At 43.8% G+C, this 13,423-nt stretch overlaps 1 protein-coding gene across 1 annotated transcript in view; it reads left to right on the plus strand.

Moving 5' to 3' along the window:
• LOC110136879 (placenta associated 8) overlaps positions 1–13,423 on the plus strand; it is a 31,713-nt gene that overhangs the window by 5,762 nt on the left and 12,528 nt on the right. The gene's annotated exons all lie outside the window — the stretch shown is intronic.

Raw genomic sequence — 13,423 nt, forward strand, 5'->3', positions numbered from 1 at the left:
TCCTCCCCACACAAAGAGACCCACAAACAACACACGCCCACCACCACCACCAACACCACTCCTCCCTGCTTTTCGTTCACTTGCTAGAACCTTCTTTCACATTGTTTGCTGAGAGATCCACAGTGGTTAGCGTCTCTCTTTTATTGTAAAAGAGCAGTAAAAAGTCATTATGGAAAAAAAAAAAGTCATTATGGCACATTGAAAAAAATCAAAACCAAAATAAAAAGCCACCTTAATGTATATAAAAAATACAAACCTGATAAATTTTAAATAAGCTTCACCTATCCCTGGGTTGGGAAGATCCCCTGGAGAAGGAAATGGCAACCCACTCCAGTATTCATGCCTTGAAAATCCCATGGACCAAGGAGCCTAATGGGCTACAGTCCATGGGGTCCCAAAGAACTGGACACGACTGAGCAACTTCACTATTCTGAGTGCATTTTATAGTGCTTTATACGAAAAAAAGAAATTCTTTAGGATGGTTCCTAAGAATTATAAGGGGGAAAAGCAACCAGAGTTCAGAAATATTACAGCTATATTTACACCATATACTACTAGGATTTGGGAATATATATATATTTTTACAGCTTTTTGATAGATTGCTTTTGTATTTTTTGCTCTAAGTCCTATGGGGGCTTTCGTTTTTCCATCTTCTCTTTCATGTTCTGTTTTTTATTTTTTGGAAATAATTCTAGACTTATGAAAAGTATTGCAAAGTAGCACATAGAAAGACAAGCAATAACAAATGTTGGCCACGATGACAGAAACTGCAAACAAAACCCAACCATTTTGGAAAATAGTTTGAAGTGGTTGGAAATGCTAAACATGGCTTTGATGGTATAGTGGTGAGCATAGCTATTTTCCAAAATACTAAACATAAGCTAGCATTTTGACCCAGCAATTCTACTTCCAGATAAAGCCCAAGAGAAATGAAAATACATGTACCCACAAAAACCTGTGTGGTAGGCAGATAGTAATAGGAGCATTATTCATGGTAATAAAAAAGTAGAAACAACCTAAATATCCATTCACTGATGAATGGATAAACACAAAATGGTCTATCCACATAATGGAATATTATTCAGCAGTTTAGAAAAAGTACTAATCCATGTTATGACAAGACTGAACCTTGCAAATTTTATGCTAACTAAAGGACATCAGTCACAAAAGATCATATATTCTCTGATTCCATTTATATGAAATGACTAGAATAAGCAAAGCAATAGAGACAAAAAGCACATTAGATGTCGTTTGGAGGTGGAGGAGGCAAGAGGAAAGGAGGAGCAACTCTTAGTGGATGTGGGTTTTCTTTAGAGGGTGTGTGTAATATTTCACAATTAGATTATGATGGTGGTTATGCAACTATAAACAGGCTAAAATCACTGAACTATATCCATTTTGAATGAGTGAATTCTATAGCATGTAAAATGATCAGTCCAGTGGTTAAGAAGACTCTGCATTTCCACTGTGGTGGGGATGGGGGGGATAGGGTGTGCAAGTTCAATCCCTGGTGGGGGAACTAGGATCCTGCATGCTCCACAGGGCACCCCCTCCCCCAGAAAATACCACTGGCTACTCTATTGTATGTAAAATGAGTGTAAAATGTATCTCAATAAAATATTTTTAAAATAATGCACAGAGTCCCCATACGGCCCTCACCTCGCTTTCCCAGTTAATATTTTACAAACCATAGTATAAATATCAAAACCAGGAAACTGATGTTGGGAAACTACTAACAACTAATTAACCTATGGACCTATCTTATCCAACTGTTATCAGTTGTCCCACTTATATCCTGAGAAAGAGAAAGCAGCTACTGCCACCTTGGAACTTGAGTGCTTGGGCTAGACTTTGGTCAGCTGTGAGCTGGCCTGGCACTCACACCAGGGTTTTGGGCTTCTGGGAGGGGGGCAAGTTTTGGAGATATAATTGACATATAATGTTATATCAGTTTCACATGTACAACATAATGATTTGACGTGTATATGCTGTGAAATGATGATCACAGTAAATCATTAACATCTATCACCACACAGGTACAAGTTTTTTTCTTGAGATGAGAACTTTTAAGATTTATTCTCTTAGAAGCTTTGAAATACGTGATACATGTTAGTAATGACAGTCACCACGCTGTGTATCACCTCCCAAGACTTATTTATTTTACAACTGCAAATTTATACTGCTAGATAGTATAGATTGTTGCTTCACCCATTTCACCCACACCCAACCCTTACCTCTGACAACCTCCAACTTGTTCTCCATATACATAGTTTGGTTTGCTTATTTTAGATTCCACATATAAGCGAGATCATACTCTGTGTGTCTTGCTCTATCTGACTTATTTCACTTGGTGTAATGATAGCTCAGTTGGTAAAAAATCCGCCTACAATGTAGGAGACCTTGGTTTGATCCCTGGGTTGGGAAGATCCCCTGGAGAAGTGAAAGGCTACCCACTCCAGTGTTCTGGCCTGCAGAATTCCCTGAATTTTATAGTCCGTAGGGTCGCAAAGAGTCGGACACAATTGAGCGACTTTCACTTAATACCTTTAAGGTCCATCCATATTGTCCTTCCCTCCCACGGACAGAGGAGCCTGGTGAACTATAATCCATGGGGTCGTGAAGAGCTGAACACTACTGAGCAACTGAACAACGAATAACCACATGCACACACATTTCTGTCTGTGTGTGCATGTGTGTGTAAAGCTGTTGTTTGTTGCCTCGGTGGCTTCCTAAGTGCTTGTCTTGAACTTTGACAGTTACTGCCCATTTCTAAGTTCATGGGCATGCTAAGTCGCTTCAGTCGTGTGTCCAACTCTGTGTGACCCCGTGGACTGTAGCCCGCCAGGCTCTTCTGTCCTTGGGATTCTCCAGGCAAGAACACTGGAGTGGGTTTCCATGCCCTCCTTTGGGGGCTCTTCCTGACCCTGGGATTGAACCCACGTCTCTTATTCTCCTGTGTTGGCAGGCATGTTCTTTATCACTGAGTCAGGGGAAGCCCCATTTTTGTATAACTATAATCATTTAAAAGTTTAGAAAAATTTGTTTGTATACCACACTCACCAATGGAAAGGGAAATACCTAGAACTATTTCTTTCTTTCTTTTTTTTCTTCTGGAGTGGGTTTCCATAATTATTTTTGGAAGTTCTGTCCTTTTATTGAGGACATTTTATTTATTTATTTAATTTTTTTTAAAATATCACATATTTTATTAAAACCTGAAAAAGATACTGCACAACAGAATTACAGACTAGTTTCACCCTTCATTAAGAAGGAAATTCTTTTTTTTTTTTCATTTCTGACAGCTGGAATTGCTTATGTTCATTAATTTTTGTGTGTGTGTGTGTGTGTGTGTATTTATTTATTTTTTTTTTATTATTTGGAGGCTAATTACTTTCACAATATTGTAGTGGGTTTTTCATACATTGACATGAATCAGCCATGGATTTACATGTATTCCCCATCCCGATCCCCCCCTCCCACCTCCCTCTCCACCCGATCCCTCCTAGAACTATTTCTGATGGTAGAAATGTCTAACAGGTATGAACATTTAGAAGAACATTTTAAAGCTTCTTCTGTCTAAAAAATAAAATAAAAATAAACTCATTTTATCCTCATCCCAAAATACCGAGTATTCTTCACATGAGAGTGTTGCTAGGACTCAGGGGACAATTTATAGTGATCAATCTGGCTAATTTACAATTAGTTACACTGGATCATAGAAAAAGTAAGAAAGTTCCAGAAAAACATCTACTTCTGCTTTATTGATTATGCCAAAGCCTTTGACTGTGTGGATCACAACAATGTTAAAGAGATGGGAATACCAGACCACCTTACCTGCCTCCTGAGAAACCTATATGCAGGTCAGGAAGCAAGAGTTAGAACCGGATATGGAACAATGGACTGGTTCCAAACTGGGAAAGGAATATGTCAGGGCTGTACACTGTCACTCTACTTATTTAACTTATATGCAGAGTGTATCATGTGAAATGCCAGGCTGGATAAAGCACAAGCTGGAATCAAGATTGCCGGGAGAAATATCAATAACCTCAGATATGCAGATGACACCACCTTTGTGGCAGAAAGCAAAGAAGAACTAAAGAGCCTCTTGACGAAAGTGAAAGAGGAGAGTGAAAAAGCTGGCTTAAAACTCAACATTCAAAAACCTAAGATCATGGCATCTGGTCCCATCACTTCATGGCAAATAGATGGGGAAACAATACAAACAGAGGCAGACTTTCTCTTCTTGGGCTTCAAAATCACTGCAAACGGTGACTGCAGCCTTGAAATTAAAAAATGCTTGCTTCTTGGAAGAAAAGCTATGACCAACCTAGACAGCATATTAAAAAGCAGAGACATTACTTTGCAGACAAAGGTCCATCTAGTCAAAGCTGAGGCTTTTCCAGTAGTCATGTATGGATGTAAGAGTTGGACCATAAGGAAAGCTGAGCACTGAAGAATTGATGCTTCTGAACTGTGGTGAAGACTCTTGAGAGTCCCTTGGACTGCAAGGAGATCAAATCAGTCAATCCTAAAGGAAATCAATCCTGAATATTCATTGGAAAGACTGATGCTGAAGCTGAAACTCCAATACTTTGGCCACCTGATGCGAAGAGCTGACTCATTGGAAAAGACCCTGATGCTGGGAAAGACTGAAGGTGGGAGAAGGGGATGACAGAGGATGCAATGGTTGGATGGCATCACCAACTTGATGGACATGAGTTTGAGCAAGCTCCAGGAGTTGGTGATGGACAGAGAAGCTTGGCATGCTGTAGTCCATAGGGTCACAAAGAGTCGGACACAACTGAACAACTGAACTGAACTGACCGTGAAGCCTGGGCAGATTTAGGCATGTTTGAATCATTGCTGATACACTTTCCCTTGTGTGGATAAATAGCCACGATGTTGCCCTGTGTCATATACTGCTCCCCTTTTTTGTTTATGGGCACTACTCAACTATCCAACTCACCCAGCCATGACTGAGCAATGAAATCTAGAGAAGAAACCAGTTAACTCAAGAAATAGAAAAAGTATAAAGTAGTATAGAACAACTGAGGTAATTTGCTTGTTTTTGAAACTGCCCTATGAGGAAAACAATACAAGAAAGCAAATAGTATAATCATATTGCCTGAGTATCCGGAATCTCTGTATTTTCAATTTTAGTGTTTTTCTTTTGTCCTGATTCTGAAGTGGAAATGTATTACATCTCAGCATCTAACACACTGTGAGTGAGTTAAGCGTATAATAAGTACTTAACTCAAGAAGACAATGAAAAGTACCTTCTATGAGCCTAACGCTGAATGTGATGCTAAAGGAATAAATGGGAAGAGAGGGTTCCCGTTCTCAAGGAGATCACAGCAAACCAATGACAATGCCACAATGCAGTCAGTGCTCTGAAGGCACAGGCTCTTTAGCTGAGAGCAAAGGGAGGAACAGAGCCTGTGGGGTGAGCCAGAGAAGGGTTTGAATTTCACAATTTACTTAAAGTCTCAGCGCCTCTGTTTCCTCATCAATTCAGTAAAGGTAATAGTTGGTACTTAGCAGGGCTGTTGTAACACTAAGTGGACAGTGTGAGTCTAGTACAGTGCCCGATATAGGGTGGCATCTCAGTAAATATTAACTGATACTTTTGCCAAGAATTATTTGTGGAAATGACCAAAAGAAATTTCCTTGCTGCATTTTTGTACATTTTAGCCGCTTCCCTTTATATGAGTCTGATTTTTTTTAATTGTTCATTCAATTCGTCCTTGGACTTTATCTTATTTAATACTCTCAATGAGCACGTAAGGTGGATAGGTCAGAAACCACTTCCATTTCACAGATTAGTAGGAGGAAATTTAAATGACTAGGCTGATCAGTGACTAGTCCAAGATCACACAGTTTAGAAAAACAGAATCTGAGCAAAGAAATTTTCACTCCCAGGTATTCCCCGGTAGCTCAGCTGGTAAAGAATCTTCCTGCAATGCAGGAGACCCTGGTTCAATTCCTGGGTTGGGAACATCCCCTGGAGAAGGGAAAGGCTACGCACTCTGGTATTCCGGCCTGGAGAATTCCAAGGACTGAAAAGCCTAGCGGGTTACAGTCCATGGGGTCGCAAAGAGCCAGACATGACTGAGTGACTAAGCACGCACAGCATATTCTCACTCCAAATCAAATCAGGACTTTCCTGGCAGTCCAATGGTTAGGACTTTGCAGCGGGTGCAAGAGAGATTACTGGTTGGGAAGCTAAGATCCCATATGCCTGGTGAACAAAAACCAAAACATAAAACAGACACAATACTGTAAAAAATTCAATAAAGACTTTTAAAAATGGTTCACATCAAAAAAAATTTTTTTAAATCAAATCAATGTTCCATTACCCCACACTGCCTCTCAGGATGGAGAGAAATTGGGACAAACCTAACAAAATATACATCATAATAAGCTTTGCTTGGGCACACTATCTTTGCTTGCCCCCTAACAAGTCTTCAGGTAAATTTCAAGTCAAGGATCAACTTGGTTGCAGGAAGATTGGAGAGGACTACTGTCATACCCCTGGAGAAGGGATAGGCTACCCACTCCAGTATTCTTGGATTTCCCTGGTGACTCAGGTGGTAAAGAATCTGCCTGCAATGTGGGAGACCTGGGCTTGATCCCTGGGTTGGGAAGATCCCCTGGAGAAGGGATAGGGCACCCTCTCCAGTGTTCTTGCCTAGAGAATCCCATGGACAGAGGAGCCTAGCATGCTATAGCCCCACGGGGTCGCAAAGAGTCAGACACAACTGAGCAACTAACACTTTTTTTTTTGTTGTTGCAACTAACACTTTGACTTTTGACTGTGATGTTGTGGTTTATACATATTTGACTTTCATTCCTGTTCAGGGTACAGAGCTCCTAAAATCTTTGGAAGTTATTAAGTGATATTAAGTTAAAAGTGATAAAGGTGTCTTGTTATTATTTACTGAGATGCCACCCTATATCGGGCACTGTACTAGACTCACACTGTCTACTTAATGTTACAACAGCCCTGCTAAGTACGAACTATTACCTTTACAAAGTTTATGCTAATGAAGTGACTTTTGGAAAACCCTTGAAGATGGGGGCTGGTTGCCAGCGGAACCAACCTGTGATTGTTGTTGTTATTGTTGTTCAGTTGCTCAGTCGCATCCGACTCTTTGTAGCCCCGTGGACTGCAGCACACCAGGCTTCCCTGTCATTCACTGTCTCCTGGAGTTTGCTCAAACTCTTGTCCATTGAGTTATCAATGCCATCCAACCATATCATCCTCTGCCACGCCCTTCTCCTCCTGCCTTCACTCTTACCCAGCATCAAGGTCTTTTCCAATGAGTCGGCTCTTCACATCAGGTGGCCAAGGTATTGGAGTTTCAGCTTCAGCATCAGTCCTTCCAACGAATGTTCAGGGTTGATTTTCTTTAGGATTTACTAGGGATGGAACGTTCAGCCCCACCTCCCAGATTCCCAGAGACAGGGAAGGGAGAAAGGTTTGGAGACTGAGTTCAATCACCAATGGCCAATGATTTCATCAATTACACCTATGCAATGAAGCCTCCATAAAACCCCAAAAGGACAGCGTTCAGAGAGTTTTGGTGTTTGTGTGCTGGGAGAGTGACGCACCGCAATCTCCACAGGCTCTGAAGCTCCCCTTAGATATCTTTTCATCTGATTGTCCATCTGTGTCCTTTAATACCCTTTGTAATGGATCAATAATCTAATAATAAACTGTCTTCCTGAGTTCTGTGAGCCACTTCAGCAAATAAATGGAAATGAAGAGGGGATCACGGGAACCTCTGATCTGCCTGGTCAGAAGCACAGGTGAGGACTTCCCTGGTGGCTCACTGGGTTGGAAGTCTGCCTGCCAATGCAGGGGCACATGTGTTTGATCCCTGGTCTTGGGAGATTCCACATGCCTTGGGATGTGCATTACAACTACTGAGCCCAGGCACTATAACGCCTAAGCAGCAACCACTGAGCCCATGTGCTTCAGAACTGCTGAAGCCTGTGCTCCTCAACAAGGGAAGCCATCACAGTGAGAAGCCGGTGCACCCCAATGAAGAGTAGCCTCCGCTTGTTGCAATCTGAGAAAGCCGCAGGCAGTGATGAAGACCCTGTACAACCAAAAAAATTAAAAATGAATAAATGAAAGAAACGTTTTAAAAAGAAGCACAGGTAGCAACCTGGATGTACAATGGATGTCTGAAGTGGGAAAGGGAGGGCAGTCCTGTGGCTCTGAGCCCTTAACACACAGAATCTGACGCTGTTTATAGGTGGCGGTGTCAGAATTGAGTTGAACTGCCCTGTACGGGTAGGCACCCCAAGAGGACTGTACTCTTGCTCTCTCTGTTCATCCTCTGCTTGACCAGTCCCTGTGTTACCTACATTCTACTCAGATGACTGACCTTCTCCAATCAGTAGATGCCTGCGTCCTTGCCACTGACCCCAGCTATTAATTGTTCTAGGTGTTAGATCAGAACATCTCCACCCTGAGAGCTCATCAAAGGGGCAGTGAATGGCTCTGCTGCTCTGCTCTTTCCCTGACAACCAGTGAGCCACCCTGATCTCAATCCCACCTACACCTGGTAACCTCCCCCTCCCCCTGGGAGTGAACCCTGGTGCGTTGTCACTCCAGGACCTTGCTTCAAAACAGTCTTCCCTGGTGACATATTAGAGAAAAATCCTCCTGCCAATGTAGGGAACAGGGGTTCGATCCCTGGTCCGGGAAGATTCCACAGGTGGCGGAGCAACTGGGACCATGCCCCACAACTTCTGACCCTGTGCTCTGGAGCCCTCTAGAGCCCACGAGCCGCAACTACTGAAGTCTGTGCACCCTGGAGCCTGTTGTTGAGTTGCTAAGTCGAGTCCAACTCAGAACCCATGGGCTGTAGCACGCCAGGCTCCTCTCTCCTCCACTATCTCCCAGCTGCTGACAAGTGCTCAGTCATGTCCCACTCTTGGAAACCTCATGGACTGTAGCCCGCCAGGCTCCTCTGTCCATGGAATTTTTTCAGGCAAGAATCCTCGAGTAGGTTGCCATTTCCTTCTCCAGGGGATCTTCCCAACCCAGGGATCGAGCACAGGTCTCTGGCATCTGCTGCATTGGCAGGCAGATTCTTTACCACTAGTGCCACTTGGGAAGCAAACCGTCTCCCAGAGTTTGCTCAAATTCGTGTCCGCTGAGTTGGTGATGCTATCTAACCATCTCATCCTCTGCTGCCTCTCCTAGAACCTGTACAAGAGAAAGCCCATGCAGCAAAGAATATCCAGTGCAACTAAAAGTAATAAATACATTTTTAAAATGTGAGCTCCCTCTATCCATGAAATTGAGGCAGGAGGTAGATGGAAACCACCCCCCCCCCCCCGCCCCCAGGGTAAATCTCAGGGTAAAATTCATTCTCTATGGACTGAAACCCCATGACAAGAGTTAAGGGAGAGGCTAGGCCCTGCCCAGACCACATATTTCTCATTCTTGAAGTCAGAAGACTTCCTGTAGACTGAAACTCCAAGACAACAATAGCAGGACAATCAAGGGAGGACTCTGGGCCCTGCCCAGACCACATATTTCTTGTTATCAAAGTCAGGAGACCTCCCCAACCACACATGCACACAAAGGTTCCCTGGAGGTCAAAGGGATGCTCTACCCTCTCACCTTTTTGTTAGAACCCATCTTGGCTAAGAGAGGCATGCACACACAGAGAGGATCCTGTGATATACCAATTATAGACTGTGAACCAGGCAAACCAAAATGATTGGCCAAGGAAACCCAGAAGAAATGCCACATAAAACTGTTCAGACTGCCACGAGGGCGAAACTCAGTGACTCTCTCTGAGTCCCCGCATGAGTCTATCCACACGTACTGCTCTATTCCTCCTAACAAGCACTTTATTTGTTTCACTACTTTCTGTCTTTGCGGGAATTCTTTTTTGCAAAACCAGGACGCCAGGGTCTTGTCACTGACCACAGGTTTAGTGGTTAGTATCTGGTGCTTTCATTGCTGTGACCCAGACTCAATCTCTGGCCGGTGAGCCCAAACCCCACTTCAAGCTGCTGCAGATGGAGGCCCCCTGAGATCAGATCTGGTATGACAACTAAAATAATGCTTGGGTAACAGTTGATGCTGTCCTCTGGGACAAGGTGGAAACACAATTTCCAACCGTGCAGGAGCCCAAAGGGTCTCTGTCTCTCTCTTGCTCTCACTGTCTCTCTTTCACTGTCCTGTGTGAAACCCTCCACTACAAGAGGGTTTTCTTTTCCACTTTATTCCCACAACAAGTTCTCTTTCTCACTCCTTATCTCCTTCTTATAATATCCTTCTTCTAGGGAAGGATTTCTTAGATATCATTCCTAAGCTGCATCCCAGCCACTATCACACTCTATGCTGTCTGTCAGACAAAATCATCAGATGATTCTTAATTCTTTCTCAGCTGCCAGGAAGACAGAGCAAATGATTTTGGGGTTCTTCTGTTGTCTAGTCTCTCACCCCACTCAATGCCCAGAAATCTACTCTGAGAATTTTTCTGCCTTCTGGGCCTCAAACCTTGAGCCCCATGCCATCTTCCACAGTGCTCCAATTTCCCCAAGTTTCTTCTTTGCATCTGTTGGACCCCTTCACTCCAGGCCTTGGTAGCCTACACATAATGCTAGGGACAGCCTATTAGACTGGCTGCTACCCAGAAGCCCAAATCATAAGCTTTGTAGATGCTCAGTCACGAGGAATACACCCCAGCATGGAAAGACTCACGGTAGGACATAAGCTTTACAGACAAGGGACCCCTCCTAAGGAAAGTCCTGGCAACCAGTTTACACTTAGCTTGAAAGCCCTTCTCTAATTGCTGGGTGGGGTGTCCTGCACATGGTATCATAGGGGCCAGAGATGTCTGGTCAGAAATCAATGGGAGAGAAGAGGCTGCTTGAAATCCCATTAGGTCCAAAGGAAATTTAGGGGATGCCCTGCACCCCATCAGGTTAAAACCTCCTGGTAAAAGTTTCCAGGCTGAAGGATTCCATTCTAGAAGCACTGTCTTGTTCTCAGTTGCAGGTTACTCAACATGGGAGGATTCCACTCCAAGTCAGAAAAAACATCTCTGGAGTGTATCCTTAAGAAATGGAAATTCTTTAAAACTGAAGGGTTAAAGAAGGAGAAACTTAAATTCTACTGCAGCAGTGCCCAGACTCTGTTTAAGTTGGGAAATGGAGAAAAATGGCCTGAAAATGGGTCTCTAAATTATAATAACCTTCTGCAATTGGATCTTTATTGCCGCCAGATGAGAAAGTGGAGTGAGATTCCCTATATTCAGGCTTTCACAGTCCTTTACCAAAATCCTACCCTATGTGGCTCCTGTAATTTAAAACCTGGAGAACCAGAAGACTCTCCCAACACTTTAGATGATCTCCTTCTAAGCTCTGATCTCGCAGGGTGGAAACCTAGCACATCCTCCTCTTGACAGTATTCCCACCTAGCCAGTCCACCCCTCATATTAGGCAGAAACTCCAAAAATTACAACTTGACCCACAAATGCCCATGGCCCAGCTCCTAAATGTGGCCTTTGGGGTATTTAATAATCAAGACCAAGCTCAGGAGGAAGAGAGACCCCAACATGAGAAAAGACAGGCTAGGGCTCGTGCAAAACTGATAGCTGTTGCTGTCAGTCATGGTTTGTGACCTCAGGGGGTCCAAGAAAGTTCAACTATTCATCTGGAAATAAGACCAACAAGAGGAAATGCTATAAATGCAAGTCAACTGGCCACTGTGTCCAAGACTGCCAGAAAGAACCACCCCACCCCAGGCTATGCCCAGATAGCAAAAGAGGGACTACCCCCAGTCCTGAAGGGGAAGTGGGACTTTGGCTCCTGAGATGGCCATGCTGAACGACTGGGGTGGCCCTGGGGATTCTGGCAGCTCCCCGCAATGAGATGCTAATCTCCATCAAGGACCCCTGGGTAGTCCTTGACTCCCATGGCAGAAAAGAAAATTGATTACTTAACTGATACAGAGCCACTTTACTTTGTCTTAATTTCTCACACTGGACCTCTCTCCTCCAAAAGCTGTACTGTGACTCGTGTTGATGGAAAGCCTCGCACTGTTATTTTACTGGGCATTTCCCTTGCCAATTTAAACAGCGGTGGATTTCGCATGCCTTTCTAGTTGTGCCTCAGTGTCCTACCCCTGTCCTTAGGAGAGATCTTCTGAGCTCCCCCGGGGCCATACTCAGGTTAGGAGGCCCCGAGCAGGCTTTTATCTTAACTCTGACTAAGACAGGCCAACCTATTCCCAGAGACAAGGTCCTATTCCCAACCATATCCTATAGGCAGTAAACTATTAATGAGACAAAGGAATCCCTGCAAGGAAAGTAAAGGCCCAACCTGTAAGAATGAGCCTTAGGCCAGAAACTGCCTATACGTAAAGCTGGAAGAGAAGGGTTTACAACCCCTCATGGATAAATTCCTAAAAGTTGACTCCATGAGTCAGATATTTGCCTTTTTTCTTTAGTTCTGTAAATCCTCCCCTTCTGTTCTATGAAAGAAATGCATCCAGACCCTGACAAGATGGTTATTTTATGACATTAGTCAACTATCCTCTCGGTCAGTCGGTTTTCCGAATAAAGTCGCATTCTTTGCCTCAACATCTCATCTCTTGGATTTATTGGCCTGTTGTGCTTCGAGCAAACTGAGCTTGGATTCGTTAACAGGCAGCTGTGAGTTAAGTTTTATTTGGGGCAAATGAGGTCTATAGCCTGAGAGACAGCTTCTCAGATAGCTCTGAGGAACTGCTCTATGAGGTCAGAGGGGAGGTCAGTATGTACATGATTTTAGTGACGGGACACGTGCCATCTAGCATGCATTTTGGCAGAACGTTGCTGCAAGTCACATGGAGCAGTTGTCTCCATTAATGATTTTCGTTCTTTTCTAGATAGTAGAAGATGTGAGAAACTGGGCTCATAAAATCTTGTCCCCCAAATATCTAACTCTCTGAAGGTCTGTTCTGCCAGTGTTCCCTAGAGCACAGAGTGCTTCATCCCTAATTTCCACGCTGAACTCCTTTCAGGGCATGTTGAAAATCAGCAACTGAGTGGTTATGACTTAATTCTTGTGGCAGCAAATAACGAGTGACAATTTTTAGTTGGCATGGCTTCCCAGGTGGCACAGTGGTAAAGACTCTACCTGCCAGTGCAGGAGACGCAGGAAACAAGGGTTTGATCCCTGGGTCAGGACGATCCCCTGGAGGAGGAAATGGCAAACCACTCCAGAATTCTTGCCTGGGAAATCCCAGGGACAGAGGAGCCTGGCGGGCTACAGTCTATGCGGTCACAAGGAGTCAGACACGACTGAGCACACACAGGTCGTTTACCCAGGTTTCCTCGTCTGTTTCCCTGTCTTGTGCAGAGACCAGATAACTGTTTAAAACAGTACTTACAAGCCTGTCTCATTCCCT

This window comes from Odocoileus virginianus, chromosome 29 (assembly GCF_023699985.2).
Source record: "Odocoileus virginianus isolate 20LAN1187 ecotype Illinois chromosome 29, Ovbor_1.2, whole genome shotgun sequence".
NCBI lineage: Eukaryota > Metazoa > Chordata > Mammalia > Artiodactyla > Cervidae > Odocoileus > Odocoileus virginianus.